This window comes from Staurois parvus, unplaced genomic scaffold (assembly GCF_062004578.1).
Source record: "Staurois parvus isolate SC_StPar_1 unplaced genomic scaffold, SC_StPar_1.0 ptg000394l, whole genome shotgun sequence".
NCBI lineage: Eukaryota > Metazoa > Chordata > Amphibia > Anura > Ranidae > Staurois > Staurois parvus.
In genome coordinates, this window is record NW_028318190.1 from 7,684,880 (window position 1) to 7,695,963 (window position 11,084).

Consider the following 11,084-nt stretch of genomic DNA (forward strand, 5'->3'; position numbering starts at 1 on the left):
CCCTCCAAAAAGTGGCAAAAACAGAAAAAGTGGGGGTAGCAGTGCAAAAAGCAGAACTTCCCCTTTAGAGTGAAGTTCTGCTTTAAAGTAAAGCTAACAGCAAAAGTTTTTTTTTTTTCCTTTTTCTTTGGAAAGAGTGAGGGTGGGAGGGTAAACAAGACAGAGGGGTGACCTGCTTAAGAGGGGCACAGAAAACAATATAAACCTGACTGGTGTTCTCTTTTAAAAGTATAATTAAAGGCAAATCTTTATTTTAGATAGAAGTATGGGGTTTCCTTCTTGGACCGAGTGATGTGCGCCCACTATCAGCTGAAAACAGGTCACAGGAGTGCAGAACGAACTGCACTCCTGTGATCCATAGAAGTACAGCCAAAAGCGCTTTGGCTGTGCTTCTCTGTTTAAAGATGCCCAGAGTTTATTTGAGCTTCACAAAACATATATTTTTTTTGATTTAAAAAATGGTTAACTGATCAGATCCTTAAAGTAAGGAGTTAAACCCAAAAGCACACTTTTATTATATTGCCGCTTGCAAAATCCAGTAATACACACTCTACACATGCCCAGTTGTTCTCTCTTTTTCGGCACTGTGCCAAAAATGTAGAGCCCAATCTGCTGCCAGCCTGCAGTTTTACTGCTGCTCAGGGGTTCTGGGCTTCAGCAAAGTGGCAGCCTCAAGCAAGAAGAAATGGGGAACAATGCTGAAAGCAGTTTACAGCACACACTTATTTTGGTAGCATAATTATTAATGTGGAATGAAGGTTCTTAGCTTGACAAAAAAAAAGTATGTTCTTTAGCAGTTATGGGTAAAGTTTTGCTTTAAATGTGTTGGCTGCATTAGTTTTTCTTTTTTAGGCTTTATTTTCACTTGAAGATCCAGCCAGTATGTCTGTTGTTTTTCAACAGAACTCGTTGTCCTGCAGAAGCAGCAGTTAGTGGGTTGAGACAAACCATTTACCACTGATGGGTGTTTACAATGATCGGCTTTTATTCATGTAACACCTTTTATCCCAAATGAAAAAAACTGTTGCTGTAACTGCAGCATGAGCTAGAGTTTGGCTTCACTTTGTTAGTGTGCATACCCCTCATGAATACGTGCTCGTGCACAAAATGCGTAGAGGAGGAGCCATACGCGCTGACGTCACTCTGCCGCCGAGACCACGAGGAGGTCTGGCAGCCATCTTTACTATTGTACATGGCATCCTTCTTTTTGGCTCCTTGTGAGCCAATACCTTCCTAGAGCCCATACCTGGAGGACGCTAGCTGTGTGACAGAGTACCAGGGAGGAAGGAGATCCTTTGGACCTGACCAGGCTGACCACCTCTTAAAAGGGACCTCTGGCTGTATTTTATATACCATGCGCTTCATGATCTTTCTTCTGGTGAGTGTGCATTTTTAACATCTCTGACACATCACCTGAGCCGTTGTGAAGCACAGATCACTCATTTGAAGATACCTTTGATCACAATAAGCACGTTTGATCCATCATTTGGACTATTCAAATGTTTTGCACTTTAATCAGTGGTTTATGAGATATATTTGTCACGTGCACAGCACTTTTTTACATATATATGCATTACTATTTTGTCACGTATTTGGACAATCGAATCAGTTTTATATGTTTTAAGCGCTGCACCTTTTATTGGATTATATGTTGTGAGGTTTTTTGGTTGCCTTTGGTGTATCAGCTGCTAATTAGTATTGGCGCTCGCTCATTTCCATTTTTACCACATGAGCTAGAGTTTGTCTTCACTTTGTTAGTGTATTTATATATGCTAGTCCATACATTGTCTATGGGACATTGCACACTGCTGAATAAAGATTTATTATTGTTATACAGGATTTATATAGCACCAAAATTTTGCTCAGTGCTTTACAATATAAAGGGAGACCATACGGCAACAATACAGTTCAATACATGAGGGTTAGGAGGGCCCTGCTCCTGGGAGTTTACAATCTAATAGAGATCAGTAATAGAACATTGAGTACAGAGCAGTAAAATAAAATTGGAAATTTTGTAATTTGAGTGCAGTAATTTACTCATTTATAATGTTTGAGAGTATAAATCAGTATATTACAATACTGGCAATGAAGAATTTTACTTGTCTATGCACTTGTACACCATTACTTGTTCTTTAGGCTTCATGCACACTGGATGTTATAAAAAAAAAAAAAACCCCAGTAGTGTTAGCTGTAGGATGCCGCATTTAAAAATGTGAGTTTTGAGGGGGTTTTTTAAAAAGTTTTTTAGTGTTTTGTGATTTTTAACAAAACTATACTCCCACAAAATCTTGAGGCTCTAAAATATTTTTCAGAGTTAGAGCGATTTTACAGCTGAAAAACTACTCTTGAAACGCAGTAGTTCTAGGGGTGGATTTCCAGCTTGAAAACGCAGATAAAAGCCTATGTGTGCATGGACACATAAGATAACATGCTGGGGTGTTTACTAGCTATAGGAAAAAAAAAAAAGATGCCTGACGCCCAAAGCAGCTATAAAAATTCCAAGTATGTATGAGGCCTTAAACACCGTTTTTGGCACATGGGCATCACAAGTTCTTGTGTAAACATCAGTAAATTATGATGCCTGTGTGCAAGGGCCTTATGTCCAGAGTTGTCTGTTGCTCCTTCATCCGGAATGGGGGGGGCACTCTAAGGCCCCTTTCAGATAAGGCAGATCTGTCACTGTGATCTGCCTGCTCAGCGGGGAATCTCCTGAGCCAGGCGCATAAGTCTCTGCTCTGCTGCTGCTCCTGGACTGGGACAAAAAAATAGGTCTGGCCAATTTAGACTGAGCAGCCAATACAGTAAGGGCATTCGCGGGGGTGGTTGGTGACAGAATATTCAGTCGGTCCTCTGCACTGTAGAGTAAAGGGACACTGTGATATAAAGGGGTCTACACTGTAAAGGCCCCCTTCCAGTCATATTTCTTCCAATCCCCTTTTCTGTCTTAATTACAGCGCCTCCTAGCAAAGAGACATCACCATCCATACGCGACAACCCAATCCCGCAAAGGTGCATCTAAATCGAGCAAAGAGACATCCCATATAGCAAAGAGACTGCCACATCCACCAAAGGCACATCCAAATTTAGCAAAGCGACATCCCCATATAGCAAAGACAACCCAATCCCACAAAGAGACATTCTCATATATAGCAAACAGCCCAATCCAGCAAAGATCCTAATCCAGCAAAGAAACATCCTCATATAGCAAAGAGACAACCCAGTACAGCAAAGAGACGGCCCCATGTAGCAAAGAGCCATCTCCATAAAGCAAAGACAATTCAGCAAAGAGACATTTCCATATATAGCAAACAGACAGCCCAATCCAGCAAAGACATTCTCATATAGCAAAGATCCTAATCCAGCAAAGAGACATAAAGCAAAGACAACCCAATCCAGCAAAAATACATTTCCATATATAGCAAAGAGACAGCCCAAACCAGCAAAGATATATCCCCATAGAGCAATGAGACAGCCCAATTCAGCAAAGCGACATCCAAATCGAGCAAAGAGACAGTCCAATTCAGCAAAGAGACATCTCCATATAGCAAAGACAGCCGAATCCAGCAAAGAGACATCCCCATCCAGTAAAGAGACATCCCTATATAGAAAAGAGACAACCCAATCTAGCAAAGCTACATCTCCATATAGCAAAGAGACAGCCCAATCCAGCAAAGCTATATCCCCATAGAGCAATGAGACAGCCTAATTCAGCAAAGCGACATCCAAATCGAGCGAAGAGACAGCTCCATATAGCAAAGACAGCCGAATCCAGCAAAGAGACATCCCCATCCAGTAAAGAGACCTCCATATATAGAAAAGAGACAACCCAATCCAGCAAAGCTACATCTCCATATAGCAAAGAGACAGCCCAATCCAGCAAAGATATATCCCCATAGAGCAATGAGACAGCCCCATCCAGCAAAGAGACATCCCCATATAGCAAAGAGCTTCATCCAGCAAAGAGACAGACCAATCCAGCAGAGACATCCCCATATAGCAAAGAGACAGCCCAATCCAGCAAAGATATATCCCCATAGAGCAATGAGACAGCCCCATCCAGCAAAGAGACATCCCCATATAGCAAAGAGCTTCATCCAGCAAAGAGACAGACCAATCCAGCAGAGACATCCCCATATAGCAAAGAGACAACCCAATCCAGTAAACGGCCTAATTCAGCAAAGATAAATCCCCATGTGGCAAAGAGACATCCCATACAGCAAGAAGACATCCCGTTAACAAAGAGACATCCCATCCAGCAAAGAGCCCAATCCAGCAGAGACATCCCCATATAGCAAAGAGATGTCCCCATATATAGCAAAGAGACAGCCCAATCCAGCAAAGAGACCCCCATCCAGCAGTCAGCCCAACCTAGCAAAGAGACATTCCCATCCAGCAAACAGAAATCCCTATATAGCAAAGAGACATCCCCATCCAGCAAAGAGAGAGCCCAGTCCAGCAAAGAGATAACAATCCAGCAAAGAGACAGCCTAATCCAGAAAAGACATCCCCATATAGCAAAGATCTAGCCCAATCCAGCAAAGAGACATCCCCGTAAAGCAGAGACCGCCCTATATAGCACAACCCAATATACAACCCAATCCAGAAAAGAGACTGCCCAATTCAGCAAAGATAAATCCCCATATAGCAATGAGACAGCCCAATCCAGCAAAGAAACATCCAAATCGAGCAAAGAGACAGCCCAATCCAGCAAAGAGACATCCAAATCTAGCAAAGAGACATCCCCATCAAGCAAAGAAACAGCCCAACCCAGCAAAGAAACATCCTCATATATAGCAAATAGACATCCTAATGCAGCAAAGAGGCATCCCCATATATAGCAAAGAGACATTCCCAATCCAGCAAAGAGACATCCCCATCCTGCAAAGAAACAGGTCAATCCAGCAAAGAGAGAGCCTAATCCAGCAAAGAGACATCCCATCCAGCAAAGAAACAGGTCAATCCAGCAAAGATAAATTCTTCTATAGCAAAGAGAAAGCTTAATCCAGCAAAGAGGCATCCCATCCAGCAAAGAGACATCAACATATAGCAAAGATAGAGCCCAATCCAGCAAAGAGACATCTCCATATAACAAATAGACATCCCAATCCAGCAAAGGGACATCCTAGTCCAACAAAGAGCCATCCCCATCCAGCAAGGAGACATCCCATCCAGCAAAGACAGACCCCAATCTAGCAAAGAGACATCTTAGGCCATGTGGCCAGACAGCATCGGCCCATGTGTGCCCTATGGCCAGTCCGGGTCTGCTGCCATGAATTTATAGGATGTGTACAGAACATATTGGGGTAGGACATAACTCCCAATCTTCTCAGATAGGACAGGGGGTACATTTTATCATAGAATGGCTCCACAAGGTGCACACAATCTTGTCACTCCCTACCCAACCTTACTTTGTGAACCATGCTAAATGAACACATAAGATTTTTTCATTTTTACCTAAAGCTGAAATTTAATCTGCTTATAGCGTGCCTTCCCTGGTTTCTTTTGTCTTCCATTATCAACATCATGCTAATTAAATTATGGGTCTCTGTGCTTCTGTATGCAAAGAGCAGAGATCATGACTTGTGGGATGGTCTGAGCGGAGAGGGGGTGGTGCTGTACATAGCTTCCTGAAAACAACACAGCACCCTGCCTCAGTATCACCGACCTAATATCCAAATACCACCCAAAACGCACTCTCCGCTCCTCACAAGACCTCCTTCTCTCATGTTCCCTGGTCTCCTCCTCCCATGCCCGCCTCCAGGACTTCTCCAGGGCGTCACCCATCCTCTGGAACTCCCTACCCCAATCCATCAGACTATCACCTACTCTCCTCTCCTTTAGGCGCACCCTGAAAACCCACCTCTTCAGGGAAGCCTACCCCACCCCCTGCTAATTGCTGACCTCCTCCACTCTTCCTACCACTCTATCTCCCACAGCTTTTCCTCCTGTACCAATAACCCCTCCCTCCTAGATTGTAAGCTCTGAGGAGCAGGGCCCTCGAACCCCTCATGTATCGCATTGTATTGTTATTGTACTGTCGCATGTATTGTCTCCCATTGTAATGTACAGCGCTGAGCGAACTGTTGGCGCTTTATAAATACTGTATAATAATAATAGTAATACTCCTCTACAGAGCTGTCAGCCCAGATGCAAGCAGTGGGCTGGCACATGGGAGGAATTATGCAAATATCCAAGTGCCTTGATGGCTGAAGGTCAGCCTTGAAGAGCAGGCTGTATTTGCATGTAGACTGCCCTAGGTAACATCAACAGGACATGCTGATCATTCATGATTGAAAGAACTGAAAGGGGACAGTAAGGCAGGGGAAGAAAGGGATAGATGGTGCTAGATATCCTCCAGCAAGGAAATGAGACTTGCTGCAACTCTCAATGCACACTGTTAGAGGCTCACAGCATGCAGTGAAATCAGAGTAAGAAATACCTGTACTACTGTGCAAGACTGAAGAGAAGGCTGCAGTTCAGGTTTAAAGTGGCCCTGTCACCACACCCCCTCCTGCTGATTGATTCCATGCTGGCAATGTGTACTTGTTGTACTTAAAGTAGCACTCTCTATCCTTCAGCAATCTGAGCTGCATAAGTTCAACATTCCTTGTTTTCACACCTAAAGTGTGTTAAATCAGTATGTGTTGCATTGTGATGCCATTTTTTTTTAATGGCATTCCAAGGAACCTTCCTGAATGCACCCACACACACACATTGCATTTTAAGGCTCCTTTCACACGGGCATCTTTATGCTGATCCCTGATGAGCAAGTGAATGACAGGTCCATGTCCATAAGCACAGTGGTCAAAGACAGGCTCCTCTCCTCTATGGGCAGTCAGGTGTATATGGACCGCCTGTCTATTTACACCTGACTGCCATCTGATCCCCTGGAAGGAAGGAGAACAGATCCCCATCTGTCTCTTTTTGGCAGATCGGATTGATCTGATTATGTCTGTTTACACCCGCTGCTCCATAGAGGAGAATAGAGGTTCCGATCGGGTCTGCCTGAAAAACAGACAGTCGGACCCGATCAGAACGTCCGTGTGAAAGGGGCCTAACACAACAAACAGATGGTGCATTTCAGAAATGTCTGTCCGCTTTACGAAACATTTCAAAAAAAGAATCCATTAGAGTAGTGGATGTGAATTTATTATTTTTGAATAAGGATATTGTTTAGTATCACTTTAATGCAACACATGTTAATGCATAACAATAGCATAAAGGGGTCCTTAAAAAACCCAAACTAAGTGTGACAGTAGGCAGGTGAAATCACCTGGTTGCGTCCTGGATGGACGGTATATTTGTCCGAGGTTCAGGGTTTATGGGGATTTGTACCACTAGAGGGAAGTGCTGAGTCCTTCAGCACTGAGATAATGAGCCCAGCTGAAGGTAGTGGGCTCATTAACACCTGTATAAAGCTTCCCAGAGTGCTTAGGGAGTGGCTCCACCCTGGAACCAGATCTGTGCCTGAACTGTCTGGGGAGCTGACCTGTTATCTGTGTGCAGAGAGACCAAAGCCTGTGTGGCTAACCTCCCAGTACTAGCAACTAGGTATAGCAGCAGGCTGTACCTAGTGGGTAGCTAGGGAAAAGCTGTTGTTGCAGTAAGTAGCCAAGTTGGCCAGGATTTATTTTGATGTTTGTTTTTGGTTTTTCATTTTTTCTGTAAATATTGTAAATAAATTGCACCTGTTTGTTTTCACCTCCACTATTGTTGTGCTGTGCCTATCTTTTTGTGTTGTGCACCCATCCAGGGGGTCACACACACCCGCTGCCGAGCTAACCTTGTTACATAAGATTTAAAAAAATGTTAATTAAAAGAGGCTTAAAAAAGGGTTATTTATTGGTGAAGTATTTCACAGACATTAGTCCTTAAAAAAAATGTTGGCTTCATTAAAGCTTCCTGAACACAAAGTGGACACTACAATACCCAGAACAGAAAATTTCAGTCAAATGCAAATTCTATAAATTCAGGTCAAATTTGTGTTTGACCCAAAATCTAATCTCATGATTGCTAAGACGGCAATCAATATGGAATCCCAGCAAACTGGTTAAATGTTTTCCTGAGGACTGACAGATCGGGAGGCCAATCAGTGGATTCTGTAATTGCTACTTATAAATGCTATGGTTCTTCCAGATGTTTCTAGGAGTTCCTTGAGAAATGAGTAACCACTAGCACCAATGATCTTTTTAGCTATCTTTAAAGGGCACAGTCTTCTTATTGGCCACCAGTGTAATGGAACCCCTCTCCCAGTGATCACCAATGTATGATGGTTCTTCCTCCACTGATCACCAATGTAAAGGGGGAATTCTCCACTGATCACCAATGTAAGGGAGATTTTCACTGATCCTCAAAGTAAGGGAACTCTTCACTGCCCAGTAATGGAAGGCAACTCTTCAGTGGCCAACAATGTAAAGTAACACTTTTGTATGGACCACCAATGTGAAGGAACACTACAATTTTCACTGTCAAAATTTCTCTGCGTATTATTATTTGTTTACCCGAAAATAGTTTTGTTGCATAGAGCAGTCTTGGGTGTCATATAATTTACGCATGTTTGTATTTGTTCATGCCAATGTTCATTAAAGGAGAAGTATAGCCAAAGCTTTTATGGCTATACTTCTATGGATCACAGGAGTGCTGCTCGTTCTGCATGCCTGTGACCCATTTTCCTGCTGTCCTGCTGTCAGCTGACATCACTGAACAGGTCCAGGCTCTGAAAAGATCAAGACCATATGATCGGGATCCACCCAGAAGCCTGGACTGGTTCCTGGCTCAGCCTCTCAGTGATCCGCTCAGAGCCTCAGCTAGAGCCTCAGCCAGCCCCTCCTGCCCCCTCCACAGCCCAGCACTCCAGTGGGCACTAGAGGGGCAGAGCAGAGAGTTACTGACTGACAGTCCCAGCTCTCTGCTCAGAGGGGAGTGGGGAGAACTGAACGCTCAGCGGTGTTTGATCACTCAGTTCTCACTACAGAGGCAGCGGGGACAGATGCAGCATCAGATCGATGCTGCATCCACTTAGGTGAGTATGAATGTCCTCTTTTGATTTATAGATATAGTAACAATTACCTCCATGAGATCCAAACGTTATTGCTAGGGTTCCTCCAAGTTACAAAAGTTGAGAAAGGGTGGAATTGAGCAGGGATCTCCAAACCATCCCGCTACAAGGTTTTATCTGGCCCACAAGTAGAGTTATAGAGTTAGTGGCGTATCCTCAGACTCACAGGGGTTTATTTACTAAAGCTGGAGAATCCAAAATCAGACTCACTTCTGCATAGAAACCAATCAGCTTCCAGGTTTCATTGCCAAAGCTTCATTGAACAAGCTGAGGTTAGAAGCTGATTGGTTTCTATGCAGAAGGGAGTCTGATTTTGGACTCTCCAGCTTTAGTAAATAAACCACACAGTGTCAGGGACCATCGCGATGCATGGGGCTACACATGCGTAGGCATCTGTCAAGACATGCAGGTAGCAGGGCACTAGGACCCAGGCGCACCCATCGTCTTGACAGTACTAGGCAGGCACTGGGACCTAGGCGGCGCCTGTCAGGTGCAGGGCGGGCTACTTAAACCAGCCCTGCACAGACGCTTGTTGCCGAATGGTCTTTTGTATCCTGTTGCCTGTGTTGTGAGTACTCTGATCTGCATTGTCTGACCTTGTTGCCTTCTCCTGTCCTGACCCCTTGGCTTGCCTGACTCTGCTCCTGGATGTTTCCTTATAGATCTGATCTTTTGGTATTGACCCTGCGTGTGACCCGACTATCCTTTGCCTATCGTCTTGTACCTCACCGACCCGCTAGTTACCGACCCGGCTTGTTTGACTCTGACTTTGCTCATCCGTCCATCCATCCCTCAGGGATCCCTGGGCTCCCTCACATCAGACTCTTAACCCGCTGGAGCCCTTGGCAGACTCCTCTACCTCTGGTAGAGATACCTAGCAGCTGCGACCTGGTCCCGGAGCGCTCCAAGTCCATCCCCACCATCAGGGGCCCTGGTGAACAAGTGCTCCGGTACTTAGACTCCGCACTCTGGGGAGGCTCTATCAGGGGACTGATAGAGGTACTGTCAGGCGGTCCGTTACACACAGACTGAGGTTTTAGGTCAGTTGGTCTCCATTCTGATGGGGATTCTGATCTAAGTGGGGACTTTGATTGGAGACCCTGATGTATGGGGGAACCTTGATAGGATCCTTATATAAGGGGGGCTCTGAAATCATCGTGGGGCTTCTGATGTGAAAGGGGGACATTGAAGTGAAGAGGGGATTCTCTGATGCGATCTTGCAGCATGTTCATTCATTTATGAAACTGTATTTTTTTTTCGGCCCACAAATATTTGTAATCTAAATGCTGTGGTCCTTGTATTGAACATTTTAGAGACCCCTGAATTAATGCATCTAAAAGTGTTTTGATCTTGGCTAGATGTTCAGCCATCCACCAGTGGAACAAGCAGCACAGTGGCTAAATGGTTAGCACTTCCGCCAGGCAGTACTAAAGTCGTTGGTTTAAATCCCAACCACAGCACCACCTGCCTGGAGTTTGCATGTTCTCCCTGTGACTGCGTGGGTTTCCTGCAGGTACTCCGGTTTCCTCCCACACTCCATAAGACATGCTGGTAGGTTAATTGATTCCTGTCCAAATTGGCCCTAGTTTGTATGCATGTAAGTTACAGACCTTAGATTGTACACCCCTTGAGAGTTAGGGACTGATGTGAATGTACAATATATATGTAAAGCACTGCATAAATTCACAGCACTATATAAGTACCTAAAAAAATTAAATAAAAATTTGTCTCAGGAACTACAGGTGGGAGATCACAACTCAAGTCTGGTCTGACCACATCAAATATAGCCCAGGTAGGAAATGTTATAATAGAACAATTAATTCACTCTTAGTAATGCCCCGTACACACGATAAGAAAATCGTACAAGAAATTTTGCGGAATCACTGATCAAACGATTTTCTCTTCGTTGATGAGCAGGATGTTTTAACTGATAACGATATTGTGAACAAAAAAATCCAGTTGAACAACAGTGAAAAATGTTGTAGTTTTGCATATGAACGACCGATATTCTATGCGGTGGTATGAC